The sequence below is a fragment of the Bos grunniens genome, chromosome 10 (assembly GCF_055505025.1).
Source record: "Bos grunniens cultivar Pamir isolate PY7600 chromosome 10, Bosgru_T2T1.0, whole genome shotgun sequence".
Taxonomy (NCBI): Eukaryota; Metazoa; Chordata; class Mammalia; order Artiodactyla; family Bovidae; genus Bos; species Bos grunniens.
The window spans coordinates 49,151,816-49,169,285 of record NC_141174.1 but is presented as its reverse complement, the minus strand read 5'-3'; the positions used below and the strand labels follow the sequence as shown (position 1 = coordinate 49,169,285).

The window sequence follows — 17,470 nt, the reverse complement described above, 5'->3', positions numbered from 1 at the left end:
ATTAGCTTCTGATCCAAATACGTTTAACAGTTTGCTTACTCAGTTCGGTTCAGTCGCTCAGTCGTGTCCGACTCTTTGCGATCCCATGAATTGCAGCACGCCAGGCCTCCCTGTCCATCACCAACTCCCGGAGTCCATCCAAACCCATATTCATCGAGTCAGTGATGCCATCCAACCATCTCATCCTCTCTCGGCCCTTCTCTTCCTGCCCTCAATCTTTCTCAGCATCAGGGTCTTTTCAAATGAGTCAGCTCTTTGCATCAGGTGGCCAAAGTATTGGAGTTTCAGCTTCAACATCAGTCCTGCCAATGAACACCCAGGACTGATCTCCTTTAGAATGGACTGGTTGGATCTCCTTGCAGTCCAAGGGACTCACTCTCAAGAGTCTTCTCCAACACCACACTTCAAAAGCATCAATTCTTTGGCGCTCAGCTTTCTTCACAGTCCAACTCTCACATCCATACATGACCACTTGAAAAACCATAGCCTTGACTAGACCGACCTTTGTTGGCAAAGTAACGTCTCTGCTTTTTAATATGCTAAGTTGGTTATAACTTTCCTTCCAAGGGGTAAGCGTCTTTTAATTTCATGGCTGCAGTCACCATCTGCAGTAATTTTGGAGCCCCCCAAAATAAAGTCTAACACTGTTTCCACTGTAACCCCATCTGTTTGCCATGAGGTGATGGGACTAGATGCCATGATCTTAGTTTTCTGAATGTTGAGCTTGAAGCCAACTTTTTAACTCTCCTCTTTCACTTTCATCAAGAGGCTTTTTAGTTCTTTGACTTCACTTTCTGCCATAAGGGTGGTGTCATCTGCATGTCTGAAGTTATTGATATTTCTCCTGGCAATCTTGATTCCAGCTTGTGCTTCCTTCAGTCCAGCTTTTCTCATGATGTACTCTGCATATAAGTTAAATAAGCAGGGTGACAGTACACAACCTCGACGAACTCCTTTTCCTATTTGGAACCAGTCTGTTTTTCCATGTCCAGTTCTAACTGTTGCTTCCTGACCTGCATACAGGTTTCTCAAGAGGCAGGTATTCCCATCTCTTTCAGAATTTTCCACAGTTTATTGTGATCCACACAGTCAAAGGCTTTGGCATAGTCAATAAAGCAGAAATAGATGTTTTTCTGGAACTCTCTTCCTTTTTCGATGATCCAGCGGATGTTGACAATTTGATCTCTGGTTCCTCTGCCTTTATCTAAAACCAGGTTGAACATCTGGAAGTTCACAGTTCACATACTGCTGAAGCCTGACTTGGAGAATTTTGAGCATTACTTTCCTAGCGTGTGAGATTGAGTGCAATTGTGTGGTAGTTTGAGCATTCTTTGGCACTGCCTTTCTTTGGGATTGGAATGAAAACTGACCTTTTCCAGTCTTGTGGGTACTCCTGAGTTTTCCAAATTTGCTGGCATGTTGAATGCAGCACTTTCACAGCGTCATCTTTCAGGATTTGAAATTGCTCAACTGGAATTCCATCATCTCCACTAGCTTTGTTCGTAGTGATGCTTCCTAAGGCCCACTTGACTTCGCATTCCAGGATGTCTGGCTCTAGGTAAGTGATCACACCATCATGATTATCTGGATCGTGAAGATCTTTTTTGTACAGTTCTTCTGTGTATTCTTGCCATTTTGCTTACTGCGAGATCTTTATTCCCACTATCAGGAATTAATTGTTGATGATGGTAAGCCTTGCCAGTAATGAGTCTAATTAGAGGAGAATAGCTTAGGACACAATTTGCTTGACTGAAGAGTGGGGTTTTCACCGGTCACAGTCCTCTCATGTAAATTTTAACGCACAAAGGTAGAAACAATAACATAAAGTAATAATAGAGAAGAAAAGGATGAAGGTGGGTGGAGCTGGGCCAGGGGACCAGAACTGTTCTGATAGCAGTCTTGGCAAGGAACTGTGTATCCTGCATTGACTCAGTGAATGATGCTACTTCATGAAGAGGATTAGAATATTTAATGTGGGGTCCCTCATGTATCTCATTCAGCCCATATCTTGGCTCCTGTATCTATGTACTTTTCTATTATTGGAGGCAGTTTGCTTTCCCCTTTGGATTCATGTGTGTCCGTATATTTAGGGAATTTGTTTTTTAACACATACCCCTTTTCTGTCAGCATCATCAAACTGTTCTTTTCCACAGGCTGCTTTTTCTGTGACTTTATACATGATTAGGACTTCCTTAAGTCAGCAGCAAGCAACCTTGGAGGTTTTGCAGTAAAACAAACAGTTGATCTCTGAAAAACCTAAGGAGCTCATTCATAGTTGTAAGAAAAAAGTCATTAGGTAAATGAAGAATGTAAATGCTCATTTTAAAGAAAGAATAACATAAACTATTAACAAATATTCAGAAATCTTTACTTGCAATGATGAACACAAAAGTGTTCATAGCAAAAAAAAAAAAAAAAAAGTGTTCATAGCAGAAAAGTACTGATTTTCTGACTACTAAGAAAGGATTTAAGAAATATAGTGATCATCGCTAGCCAGTCTTACTATTTCCTTATCCCTTTACCTTCCTCTAGTCCCTTAGATATTCCATTGTACGATATGCAATTGCACTCAGATTTTTGGTGGATTAAGTTTGAACATATATTTTAAATGCGTTAACTGTGCCTGCACTTAGGTGGTGGAGCAATGTGTGATTTTTTCCCCCTCTGCTTTATTTTCTCCAAATTTTTAAAAATGAGCAAATATTTTTAGCTTGAAAAAATATCCAAACAACTAAATGAATGCCCTTTATCTACCCTGCTGTTGCCTCTTGCTGCTGTCTTTCCTTCAGATCTTTTCTCTGTTTTACCCTTTTTAATTCCTGAAGTCTGGCTTCCTGCTCTCCTTGCCAATTCAGTGACCTTTTTTTGAGTCTTTATTTTTCATTTTGTCTCTAATTTTTCTTCTTATTAAGATTGCTTCATACTTGGGAAATTTTCATTTGTTCATTTTTGAGAGTCACCTTTGGATCGGCTACTCAGAGGCCAGGCACTAGGGGTTCCATGAGCAAGGATGTAGGATCTCCGATTTGGGGACATTTCTTCTTATTAATATTTTATCTTTTCTGTGTCTTTCCTCTAGATACTTTTTAATTATGAATATACAAACACTTATTTCTCAGCCATGCATTCTTTTTTTCTTTTTATGTCTTTGCTAAAGTCAAGAAATAGGCTGATAAGACAGCTCTAACCACATCTGTTCGTTCATTCACCAGAGTACAGGTTGCCCCCAGTGTCATCTTAAACTTGGCCTTTTCACGCTAACCCTTCTTCTGTCCTATGATGCCTTGCCACTTCAATTTGCTTTCTTTTCCAGTTACTCTAGTCCTTTGGTAGCAGATATCACTGTTCCTTCATTCTGTCAGGCTAGCAATATTGGTTTCATATTTGATTTTGCCCTCTTATCCCTTACCCAGAATTTTAACATGTTGCCAAGTTTGCCTTGTCACTTAAGTTTTTCCCTGTCTTCCCATTTCTACTGCCAGGACCATAGCTAAGTGCTTTACCATCTCATTCCTGGATTATTACAGCAGCAAAATAGCTGTTCTCTGCCCCTAGCCTTTCCCCTGCACTCAAATATGCTGTATATTGCTGCCAAAGTAAGTCTTCTGAAACATCTTTTTTTATGTAGTCCCCTTCTAAAACTTATAGTAATTTCATCTTGCCTGCTGTATCATGTCTGAGTGTTTGTCAGGTTTCAAAGGCCTGTGTAGGGACTTCTCTGGTGGTCCAGTGGTTAAGAATCCCCCTTCCATTGCAGAGGACGTAGGTTTGATCCCTAGTCAAGGAACGAACATCCCACATGCCTTGGGGCAACTAAGCCCATGCACTTCAACTACTGAGCCTGAGCACCAGAACTAGAGAGAAGCTGGGATGCTGCAAGAGAGATTGCATGTGCTGCAACTAAGGCTCAATTCAGCCAAATAAATAAGTATTTAAAAAAAAAAAGCCTGTGTAATCTAGCCCTGTACAATCCATCCAATGCTGTTCCTTACTGTTTGCAAGCATTTGATCCACTTCAGTGCAGGAGGCACTTTTCTATTTGCCTTATGTCTTGTGGTCCTGTTTTGTATCTTTTCTGGAATCTCTACTCCCCTGTGTCCAAATCCTGCTTAATCACATTTCAGCTAGCTTGAAGTCATATCTCAAGTCATTGTACTATTCATCATTCTTTACTCTAGTCCACGTATGCTTTTTCTTGACCTCATTTCATATATTGAGGTCTGTACAATTTAGCAGTCAGTGTTAATTTTTTTCTTATGCTGTTTATTATTATTATTATTTTCCTATGCCATTTTATTATTATTATTATTATAGGTCTTCTTGCCTTGTGTGGGCTTTCTCTAGTTGTGGTGTGGGGGTTTCTCTTGTTGCAGTGTGTGGGCTTAGTTGCCCTGTAGTGTGTGGACTGTTAGCTCCCAGACCAGGGATTGAACCCACATCCCCTGCATTGGATGGTGAATTCTTAACCACGAGACCACCAAGGGAGTCTCACCTGTGCTGTTTTAGTAAAGAACAAGTTCTTTGAAGCTAAGGGCAACATCTTTTGCATCTTTTTATTTCTCATGTGACAATAGGTACTATTGCATACCATTTTGTTTACTATATTCTTAAAGATAATTTGTTTTTTCTATATATTAATGTTTCTATATTTGATATATTTAATGTCTTAATTTTCACCCCAAACAAGTTACTAAACTCATGCTGCATTTTATATAGTAGAGGCATTATATCAGTTGCTTTTTTTAAATAATGTTGGTGAAACTGGAAAAAATCATGTATTTTGAGTTTCAGTTCTATTGGTCAAATATTTTTTACTATATTTAGATTTAAAAAAATGTATATCCCAAGTGAGATATACTCATTTAGGTATCTCATTTAAAAAGTGCTGAGCAGAACTTCCCTGGTGACTCAGTGGTAAAGAATCCTCCTGCCAGTGCAGGAGACACAAGTTCAATCCCTGATCCAGGAAGATCCTACATGCCGTGGAGCAACTAAGCCACGTTCACCACAACTGTTGATCCTGTATATCTAGAGCCCAGGAGCCATAGCTGCTGAAGCCCTCACACACTGCAGCAAGAGAAGACACCTCAATGAGAAGCCTGCACACCACAACTAGAGAGTAGCTTCTGCTCACCACAACTGAAGAAAAGCCTGAGCAGCAGTGAAGACAGCACAGCCAAAAATAAATAAATAAAATTATTTAACAGAAAATACTGAGCAGGTAACTACTACATAGTTAAGTAGCCTTTCGTGAATCAGTGTACTGCTTGATTAGTACAGTAGTCCAGGGTATGAACGACTTGGGTATGAACTGGGCAGGTCTACATTTATATGGAATTTTTTCAATAAATACATGATATAGTACTACACCCCATGGTTGGTTGAATCTGTGGATATAGAAACACAGATACTTAGGGTGACCGTGTAAAGTTTTACTCAGGTTTTTGATTGCATGGGGGTAGGCTTCCTTGACCTCTGTATTGTTCAGAGGTCAACTGCATTTAGTTAGGGTTTTCTGGACTGATCAGCTATGTCCCAGCTTAGTTCCCAAGAGATCAACTTGGACTTTTGAAGATTCCGTTAACATTAAAGCTATCTCCCTGGAGATAGCTTCTTGTAAGTTTGGTCCCGGTGAAAGATTTGACCATCTTATTGTAGGAGCCAAGATCAAAAGCTAAAGTAACTTGCTGAGTCATAGCTAAAATCTGAAAACAGCAAAGGAAACCTGTGAGTGAGGGCAAGTAACTGAGGGAGGTGGATTTAACTGGGAATTAAGGAGGGAATGACCAAAATAGGAAAATAATTCTGAGGAATTGAAGTGTTTGCAATTCATAAACAGGCTACTCTGCTGAGCCTATTTATCTGACATAGAGCCTTTTTTGTTTATTTGGTCTGATATTCTTTCAGAGAGGTACAGCAACTACTTTATCTTTAAAAGACCCCTTAAGCTTTAAAATTGCATTTATATGATGCTACTTGGTTTATTGAGCTGAGAAGAGAAGCAAAAGGCAAAGGAGAAAAGGAAAGATACATCCATCTGCATGCAGAGTTCCAAAGAATAGCAAGGAGAGACAAAGCCTTCCAAAATGATCAATGCAAAGAAATAGAGTGAAACAATACAATGGGAAAGATTAGAGATCTCTTCAAGAAAACTAGAGATACCAAGGGAACATTTCATGCAAAGATGGGCACAGTAAAGGACAGAAATGGTATGGACCTAACAGAAGCAGAAGATATTAAGAAGAGGTGGCAAGAATACACAGAACTATACAATAAAGATCTTCATGACCCAGATAACCATGATGGTGTGATCACTTACCGAGAGCCAGACATCCTGGAATGCGAAGTCAAATGAGCCTTAGAAAGCATCACTACAAACAAAGCTAGTGGAGATGATGGAATTCCAGTTGAGCTATTTCAAATCCTGGAAGATGACACTGTGAAAGTGCTGCACTCAATATGCCAGCAAATTTGGAAAACTCAGCAGTGGCCACAGGACTGGAAAAGGTCAGTTTTCATTCCAATCCCAAAGAAAGGCAATGCCAAAGAATGCTCAAACTACCGCACAATTGCACTCAATCTCACACGCTAGTAAAGTAATGCTCAAAATTCTCCAAGCCAGGCTTCAGCAGTACGTGAACCGTGAACTTTCAGATGTTCAAGCTGGTTTTAGAAAAGGCAGAGGAACCAGAGATCAAATTGTCAACATCCGCTGGATCATCGAAAAAGGAAGAGAGTTCCAGAAAAACATCTATTTCTGCTTTATTGACTATGCCAAAGCCTTTGACTGAGTGGATCACAATAAACTGTGGAAAATTCTGAAAGAGATGGGAATCCCAGACCACCTGACCTGCCTCTTGAGAAACCTGTATGCAGGTCAGGAAGCAACAGTTAGAACTGGACATGGAACAACAGACTGGTTCCAAATAGGAAAAGGAGTTCGTCAAGGCTGTATATTGTCACCCTGCTTATTTAACTTCTGTGGAGAGTACATCATGAGAAATGCTGGGCTGGAAGAAGCACGAGCTGGAATCAAGATTGCTGGGAGAAATATCAATAACCTCAGACATGCAGATGACACCACCCTTATGGCAGAAAGTGAAGAAGAACTAAAAAGCCTCATGATGAAAGTGAAAGTGGAGAGTGAAAAGGTTGGCTTCAAGCTCAACATTCAGAAAACTAAGATCATGGCATCCGGTCCCATCACTTCATGGCAAATAGAGAAACAGTGGAAACAGTGTCAGACTTTATTTTTTAGGGCTCCAAAATCACTGCAGATGGTGATTGCAGCCATGAAATTAAAAGACGCTTACTCCTTGGAAGGAAAGTTATGACCAACCTAGATAGCCTATTGAAAAGCAGAGACATTACTTTGCCAACAAAGGTCCATCTAGTCAAGGCTATGGTTTTTCCAGTGGTCATGTATGGATGTGAGAGTTGGACTGTGAAGAAAGCTGAGCGCCGTAGAATGAATGCTTTTGAAGTGTGGTGTTGGAGAAGACTCTTGGGAGATCAGCCCTGGGATTTCTTTGGAAGGAATGATGCTAAAGCTGAAACTCCAGTACTTTGGCTACCTCATGCGAAGAGTTGACTCATTGGAAAAGACTCTGATGCTGGGAGGGATTGAGGGCAGGAGGAGAAGGGGACAACAGAGGATGAGATGGCTGGATGGCATCACTGACTCGATGGACGTGAGTCTGAATGAACTCCGGGAGTTGGTGATGGACAGGGAGGCCTGGAGTGCTGTGATTCATGGGGTTGCAAAGAGTTGGACACGACTGAGCGACTGAATTGAACTGAACTGAAGGTGAAGCTACTGAGTTGCAGAAAGGTTGAGTAATTGCTGAAGGTCACACTCAACAGTGGCTACATATTTGAAGATATATACTACAGAAGATAGTGAAGGACAGGGAAGCCTGATGTGCTTGCATTCATGGGGTCGCAAAAGCGGACACGACTGAGCAACTGAACTGAATATTTGAATATAATTCTGCTATAGCATTGTTTACTCTGCATTGCAAAAGATTTCCACTAAGTCGAAATCTTTAGTTTCAGTGATGAATTGATGAATAAAAATGAAACAGATAGTGCTTAGTCATCATCGTACTCAGCCCTGGTTGACAATTAAAAGACACACAAACACCCACAGACACAATGCGAGGGACCACGTGTGCAAGAAAATATGAGATGTATAATCCAGGAGTCAGCAAGGTTTTGCTCCCAAGGGCTTAATATTAAATATTTTTTACTTTGTAGTACATAGTCTCTGTTGCAACTACATTACCCTGCCAGGGTATTAGGAAAGTGCTGCAACAATATATAGATGAATGGATATGGTCAAATTTATCTCACTGCTGGCAGGATTTGGCCCTTGGCAGACATTTGTAGACCCTATATACCACTGCTACCTGAGAAAACTGTGCAAGGAATATAGATAACTGTTTTCAATCTTCACTGTCTTACATTGACAAAGAATGGACAGTAGTCAGGTATTAATTGTCTTATAATTCTACCTTTGGTAAAACCAGGATTATATGCAAATCATAATAGAATGCTAATGAGAGTTATGTTTCGGTTATAGTCTTACCTCACCTCCCAGTGATGATAATAAAGTCTGTTGACTTTTGATTTCTGGTCTAACATATAAAGAGTTGGAAAGTCTTCATTCCTGTTGTCACAAGAATAAAAGGAGGAGAAAAGTAGCTATTTTGAAATACATCCAGAGCTCTCTGTTCTCTTTAACAAGACCTGCCTCAAGGGAAACTTTTACCAGAGCTAACCACCTGAGACTTTGTTGTTGTTTAGTTGCTAAGTTGTATCCACCTCTTCTGTGATCCCATGGACAGTAGCCGGCCAGGCTCCTCTGTCCATGGGATTTCCCAGGCAAGAATACTAGAGTGGGATGCTATTTCCTTCTCCAGGGGATCTACCCAATCCTGGGATTGGGCCCATGAATCCTGCATTGACAGGTGGAGTCTTTACCACTAAGCAACTTACTAAAGGTTAACTGACCAGAGGGAAAGAAAATACCCAACTTTAGCCCCCTCTAATCTTCCATGTGGGGGAAGGGAAGTATCCCCACTCAAGCCCACTAAATGACCTGAGACCTAATCATAGGACAATAGAATCCGCCTCACCGCCCCCCCCCCCCGAAATTTTACCACATCAGTAGGGCTTCTGTATAATAATGGGATTACAGCTAAAACAACTGTAAGCCTCAGACCTTATTTAGTAAGTACCCTATAGGTACTCTTAAAAACAACACAGGAGACAAAAACAAGTAAGTTAGAGAAAATTTTAGCTTCAGACACCACAGCCGTGGCAAATTAATGCAGCCTAACTTCTAGCCATACGTACATAAAACCTCACAGTAAGGCGCTATCTCAATTACTTTCACCAACATCATCATGTCTGTCTTTCAACAAAAAATTGTAAGGCATACTAAAAGGCAGAAGCCACAATCTGAAGAGGTAAGCCAAGTATCAGAACCAGACTCGCACATGATACAGATTTTGGAATTATCAGACTGAATTTAAAAACACTAGATTAATATGCTAAGGGTGCTAATGGAAAAAATGACTAGCATGCAAGAACATATGTGTAATGTAAGCAGAGAGGTGGAAACTCAAAGAAAGAACCAAAAGGAAATGCCAGAAGTCAAAAATACTGTAACAGAAATGGAGAATGCCTTTGATGGGTCCATCAGTAGACTGACCGGACTTGACTGAGGAACAAATCAGTGAGTGTGAAGATATGTAAATAGAAATTTCCAAAACCAAGATGCAATATGGAAGAAAGAATAAAAAAAAGATGTCACAGAATATCTGAGACTGTGGGATGATTATGGAAAATGTAACGTGTAGTTGGAATACCAGAAGAAGAAAGAAAAAAAGGAACAGAAAAAAATATTTCAACATTTTAATGGCAGAATTTTCTCAGTTAGTGACAGATACCATACCACAGATCCAGGAAGCTCAGAGTAACAAGCCAGATAATTAACAAGAAGAAGGCTGAGCACCGAAGAATTGATGCTTTTGAAGTGTGGTGTTGGAGAAGACTCTTGAGAGTCCCTTGGACTGCAAGGAGATCCAACCAGTCCATTCTGAAGGAGATCAGCCCTGGGATTTCTTTGGAAGGAATGATGCTAAAGCTGAAACTCCAGTACTTTGGCCACCTCATGCGAAGAGTTGACTCATTGGAAAAGACTCTGATGCTGGGAGGGATTGGGGGCAAGAGGAGAAGGGGACGACAGAGGATGAGATGGCTGGATGGCATCACTGACTCAATGGACGTGAGTCTGGGTAAACTTGCGGAGTTTGTGATGGACAGGGAGGCCTGGCGTGCTGCAATTCATGGGGTCGCAAAGAGTCGGACACGACTGAGCGACTGAACTGAACTAATGAAAGTGAAAGTGAAAGTTGCTCAGTCATGTCCAACTCTGTGACCCCACGGACTGTACCCTCCATGGAATTCTCCAGACCAGAATACTGCAGTGGATAGCCGTTCCCTTCTCCAGGGGTTCTTTCCAACTCAGGGATCGAACCCAGGTCTCCCACATTGTAGGCAGATTCTTTACCAGCTGAGCCATGAGGGAAGCCCAAGAATACTGGAGGGGGTAGCCTATCCCTTCTCTAGTGGATCTTCCCCACCCAGGAATTGAACCGGGGTCTCCTGCATCGCAGGTGAATTCTTTACCAACTGAGCTATCAGGGAAGCCCCACACCTAATATCTATATCTAAGCTTATTATGTTCAAACTGCAGGAAATTAAATACAAAGAGGACATCTTGAAAGAAGTCAGAGGAAAATAACCACCTTACCTACAAGGAACAAAAGTAAGAATTGCATCATTACATCAGACTTCGCTTCAGAAACCAAATAAGCAAGCAACCAACAGAGTAGAGTTAAAATATTTAGCGTTGAAAGAAGAAAATTGGAATTCTGTATCCAGTGAAATTATCCTTCAAAAGTGAAGAAGAAATAAAGGCTTTCTCAGACCAACAAAAATGAGAGGATCTGCTTTGCAAGAAATGTTAAAGAAAAGTCCTTGAAGGAGAAGGAACGTGATATAGACCAGACACTCAGGTCTTCATAAAGATAGGAAGAATAAGTAATAAATTAAGTTTAAATAAAATCTTTTATTTTTCCTTAATTGATTTAATGGCTGATAGTTCAGAATAATGTGTTTGGTGATTATAGCTGTGGATAAGTGTAATGAATGACAATAATGTTATAAGGGACAGAAGGGAGGAACAGGGAATACTCTTAGAATGTACTTGCACTAACTGTCAAGTGGTATAGTGTTACTTGGAAGTGAACTTAGAGTAGTCATAAAAATTACCTGGGGTAACCAGTAAATAGATTTACAAAGGAAGTATAATTGACACACCAAGAGAGTATAGAAAATAGAATCATAAAATACTTGAAAGAAGGACCAAAGAAGGGAGAAAGTGGAGAAGACCAAAAAAGAAAAAAAGAAGAGGCAATGAATAGTAAACAGTTACAAATATGGTACATATTAATTCAACTGTATCGGTCACTTTAAATGTGAATATTCTAAATTAAAAGACAGAAGCTGTCAGAGTAGATTAAAAAACAAGCAAGCCCCAACTGTATATTGTCTACAAGTATTATCTTTCTTATACTTTGGTACTTTATCCTTTAGTAACCAATTACTTGTAAAATATCTCAGGAATATGTTGTAACACTAAATTCAAGAAACTTTGCTATAAAAGTTACAAGCAAAAGGTGAGCAATTTAAGTGGTAGAGCTCAAGGGAGAGTAGCCTTGTTTTGTGCCCAGTTTTGTTTATAAACTATTTAATATTCTCTATTTAAAATTAATTTTATAATAAATAATTATTGAGCATTTCTTGTGTAGATTCTGATTTTATTCTGATTTTTACATAGCTTTAATGAGATAATTTGCATACTGTTAAGTTCATCTGTTTTAAGCATACAATTCAGTGGGTTTGTAGTATATTTGCAGAGTTTTCAATCACCATGATCTGATTTTAGATGTTTTAATTTTTTTAAGCAACTGACAAATGAACTATATTGACTAGAAGTAGAAAGATGAAAAAAAAAAAAAAAGAAAGATGGTTTCTCTAATTGTAATTCTGAAGAGTCAAAGGCAGTAGGAGCATTTGAGGTAGTGTTTTTGTTTTATATGTTGATAGATACTTAACAGTAGGACATGGGTTTCTAAAAACTCAGAGATGAAGTTGCATTTGTCTCTACTCTTTTTCTCCACAGTCTTTGCTTGTCTTCATCCTGTATGGACCAGTCTTTCATTACTTTAGGTGTTTGTCTAAGTATTGCTTTGAGCTTCGTCATAACTGGTTAAATACTTGTGTGGGTCTTGTTATGGCACACATTAAGACATCACTGTTTTATGTATTTGTAATTATAAAGCACTGTGTGTCAGTTTTCGCTTTTTTCTTTAACATACTTTTTAAACAAATGAGGTAGTTGTACTATCCTAAATTAATTTTCTCTTTAAGATGGTTAGAAAATTTCTCTGCCAGGCACAAAAACTTACAAAATAGAATAACTTTTAACTTTAAAATCTTACATATTTAACAGTTTTAAAGTGAAAATAATCAGAATCACAAAGAGGCAGTCCAGTGCAGTGATATAAGTCATTATATGATATTCTGAAACTAGTTGCCTTGGTTTGCCACTTAAGTCATATAACCTTTTGAAGTTTTCTCCTTAATCAGTGAAATGAAAACAGTAATAGGTTTACCTGCTAGTATTGTAGTGAAGATTAAATGAGATAATTCATGTGAGACACTGAGTATGAAATCTGGCACATAGTAAGTACTCAATATATGTTGCCTGTTATTTTTTAACCACAGTAAAATTCAAAGAGCTTTTCAGTTTAACACGTAATCAGTTTACACAGAGAATTTGGATTACTTCCTGATTCTAATTACTGAGTTACTGTACTGTAATAGAAGGAACCATATTTGAAGGAAGTTTTCCAGGCTGAGGGAACAGCAAATGCATAAGTTGTGAGAAGGCCACCCCAAGCAGGCCAAGTGTTGACAGTGCCTCAGAGTGTGCAAGTGAGGTCAGAGATAGAGGGGGTGCAGATTTGTGTAGGGCCTTGCAGGCCTAGTAAGCACTAAGACTTAGGCTTTCCCTCTGAGTGAGATGGAAGGCTCTTAGCAGAGGGGTGACATGACCCTACTGATGTTTTAAAAGGCTCACTGCTCCACTGCTTTCCCAACTCTTAACACCTGCTTGGTAAATTTCTACTTATCCTTCAGAACTCAACTCAGTAATCCCAGAAGGAAATGATCTTTCCTGAATAGTTAAGGTAAATCTAAATCAGGTTCATAATCACTCTCCTCTTAGGTTGTAATTCTAATTACCAGGCATTACAGTTATAGTAAAATAATCAGATAACTTCATAGTTTCCTTTGTTAGAGTATTAGCACCATGAAGCCAGGGACTCTATCTCTCAGAAATATTTCCCGAGTGTGGTGAATGCATGCATTATATACGAGCTAACTCAACAGCTATGCCCCGAACTTCTTTTACACTTCAGTCAGAGGTCTTGTGCAGTTTTCCTCCTCTTCCTCCTCCCACCTTCCACTGTCTACCTCTCATGTCATGTTTTAAGTTATAAATTACCAAGTGTAGAAGTTGTAAATAAAAACGGAAAATTTAATCTTTTTACCATTTAAAATCTTGTTTTCTTGATAAACCATTTTCATCAGTATGAAAATATTAACTTATTTTAAGTTTCTGTTTAGAGATGACCTTTTTGAATGCCTAATTTAGTGTTAGTATAGACAGCATTACCAAAATTAGATCATTTTATCAGAATTCAGATTGGTTTGTATAATCTCAAGTTGGTGTTTTTTAGCATGAAGCATGAAACATTTTTCTGAAACTGACCAACATATTCTCTTTTTCCTCAGTGTGGTAGTATGTACGTAAAAATATATACATGTGTATATATACACATATATATGTGTGTGTATGTATATTATGTTTTATTGCGAGGAAGTATTAAGTGCTCTTAATAGAAATTTGTTAAATTTCTTATTGGGGAGGAGAAAAAAATGACTTTGTGTCACTGGCCCACTTGTTTATTTTTAGCCTCTGGAAATGATGGCATGTCAGATTAGTACAGCCTGAACGTATTTATCGGTATGAGGGAAACAATATAAGGGAAAGTTGGGCATATCAACAACCTGTGCACTTAGCTGTGATTCTTAAGGCTTAATTCTCAGGTGATGTGTCTTTCTTGAGGGACACTTCCAGGGAATGCAAGATTAACTAGACACTTAAGTTTTTATGTCTATCTCAATTCTTTAAAAAATCTTTCTGATCACTTTTTTTTCCCTCCCTTGTAGAGTAATGAAGTTTTTTATTCACTGTTGATTGCTTGAGGATTTTTAGAGTTTTGTTTTGTTCTTTTTAAAACAGAGAATTCCAAAACAGTTTCCCCCAGGTAAGATGGATCTGTGAAAGTGAAGTTGCTCAATCATGTCCGACTCTTTGTGACCCCATGGACTATAGCTTACCAGGCTCCTCAGTCCATGCAATTTTCCAGGCAAGAGTACTGGAGTGGGTTACCATTTCCTTCTCCAGGGGATCTTCCCAACCCAGGGATGGAACCCTGGCCTTCTGCATTGCAGGCAGCCGCTTTACCGTCTGAGCCACCAGGGAAGCCCCAAGATGGATCTGAGGAACCTCCAAATATTAAGAAAGCTCTCTTTGTTCTTAGCTTGTGGTTCATCATGCTTACTCCAGTCCCAGTGTTGGGTGCCACTTTTCTTGGGGCTGCAGTCTTGTTTTTATGCTCTTCCTCTCTGGAGGGTTTCACACAGTATGTGCTCAACCACTTTTAGCTTTTCATTCTATGTATCATATATGCCATAATGATAAGGAAATCTTTGGGTATGGACTTGAATTTGTTGTTGTCCTTTGGTTACTAAGTCATGTCTGACTCTTTGTCACCCCATGAGCTGAAGCATGCCACTGTCCTCTGTCATCTGCTATCTCCCAGAGTTTGCTCAAATTCATGTCCATTGAGTCAGTGATGCTATCTAAACATCTCATCCTCTGCTGCCCCCTTGTCCTGTTGCCTTCAGTCTTTCCCAGCATCAGAGTCTTTTCCAGTGAGTGGACTCTTTACATCAGGTGACCAAAGTATTAGAGCTTTAGCTTCAGCATCAGTCCTTCCAATGAATATTCAGGGTTAATTTCCTTTAGGATTGACTTGGTTTGATCTCCCTGCTGTCCAAGGGACTCTCAAGAGTCTTCTGCAACACCACAATTTGAAAGCATCAAGTCTTCGGTGCTCAGCCTTCTTTGTGGTCCAGCTCTCATGGGTCCAGTATATCAGAGTCACACTTTTGTTATCTGAAAGAGCAGGTCTTAACACAATGTGTAAGCATTTACAGTTTTCTCTCTATATTACCTTCTTGTTCCATCTTTGCTTCTAGCTCATTTAGTCTGGGTTTTCATTCTCAGTTTCTTTCATCACTTTCTTTTTTCTCCCAGTCTTACCTCTGCAGTCAGCCTGTAACATCTGATAATCATTCTTCCCAGAGCTATTCCTTGCTCTCTATCCTGCTCTAGTTGATTTCCCTCAGTATAAGTAATGGTGAATATCTGTTCTCCACCACTTCTTAATTTTTATAATCACCAGTTCCTCACTTCTTCTAGTCATTTCTTCAGTCAGACTCTCTGTGGCCCCAGAATATTTGTATTGGTCAATTATTACATTTACTTCTTTAGACTTCTGTCTTATAAATGTAGATCATTTCATCTAAAATAAGATGAGATAATTTCCAGTAATTGGTGAAAAGAAATAATTTCCTCACAGTTCTTATATTAGTACAGTACAAGGTATTATTCATAACAACTAATTTGGAACCTCCTTGTTTGTATCCCTCGATTTTTCTCCATTCTCCCTACCTTTTTTATTGTTTTGTTCTTATACTTTTCTTTTTCCCCCTCTTCTTTTACTTTTTTTTCTGTTTCTTACCTTTCTCTCCCCATCATAAAAGAAAAAGTTCATCTGTGTAATTTGTATGTCTTCTTAAATTTAGAATCTGAGAAGTTGATAGCTTTATTTTCTGTTGGGTTATTTTGAAGCCTAGTCAGGTTTTTATCCTTTTTCCTTTTGGCCTCGTCACCCTGCATTTCGGATCTTAGTACCCCGACCAGGAATGGAATCCATGCCCCTTTCAATGGAAGTGCAAAATCTTTTTTTTTTTTAAGTTGGAGGATAGTTGCTTTACAGTGTTGTGTTGGTTTCTGCCATACATCACCATGAATCAGCCATATGTGCCTATGTCCCCTCTCTCTTAAACCTCCCTCTCGCCCACCCTACCCCTTTAAATTATCACAGAGCATCAGACTGAGCTCCCTATGTTATACAGAAACTTCCCATTAGCTGTTTTACATATGGGAATGTATATATTTCAGCGCTGCTCTCAGAATTTGTCCCACCCTCCTCTTCCCCAACGGTGTCCATAAATCTGTGTTTGAATCTCTATTCTTGCCCTGCAAATATGTTCATCAGTACCATTTTTCTAGCTTCCATGTATATGCATTAATATATTTGTTTTTCTGACTTATTTCACTGCGTATAACAGGCTCTAGGTCCATCTACCTCACTAGAACTGGCTCAGATTCATTCATTTCTATGGTTGAGTAATGTCCCATTTTATATGTGTACCACAGCTTCTTCATCCATTCATCTGTCAACAGACATCTAGGTTGCTTCCACGTTCTGGCTGTTGTAAATTGTGCTGCAGTGAACATTGGGTTACATGTGTCTTTTAGAATTATGGATTTCTCAGGGTATATGCCTAGTAGTGGGATTGCTGGGTTATATGGTAGTTTTATTCCTAGTTTTTTAACATCACCATGCTGTTCTTCATAGTGGCTGTATCGATTTACATTCGCACCAGCAGTACAAGGGGGTCCCCTTTTCTCCATACCCTTTCCAGCATTTATTGTTTATAGATTTTTTGATGATGGCCTTTCTGACTGGTGTGAGGTGATACTTCATTGTAGTTTAGATTTGCATTTCTCTAATAATAAGTGATGTTGAGCATTTTTTCATGTGTTTATTAGCCATCTATATGTAGAAGCACAGAGTATTAACCACTGGACTGCCAGGGAGTCCCTAGTCAGATTTTTAAAGAAAAGATGTGATGAGCCTTTGCTGTGGAAAAGATTATGCAAAATTATTTACTAATGTACTGTAGAGAAGGTGTGAGTCAGCAGGCGAGTATAAAAGGGAAGGACCATGCTTGGCTGATTGCTTTCTTGCTTTAGTCTCCATATATAAGGCTACCAAATTGCCACCAGTTGAAGACAGATAAGAATTGACAAAGAGACATTTTGGGATACTTGACTCCTGAAGTGAGATGTGAAATGTTGTGAATTGTCTAAAATTTCAACCTATTTGGGTAGATATGCAGCTTAGTCTTGCTTTAT

General features: G+C 39.2%; 1 protein-coding gene across 5 annotated transcripts in view; it reads left to right on the top strand.

Moving 5' to 3' along the window:
- RFX7 (regulatory factor X7) overlaps positions 1–17,470 on the top strand; it is a 145,702-nt gene that overhangs the window by 13,236 nt on the left and 114,996 nt on the right. The gene's annotated exons all lie outside the window — the stretch shown is intronic.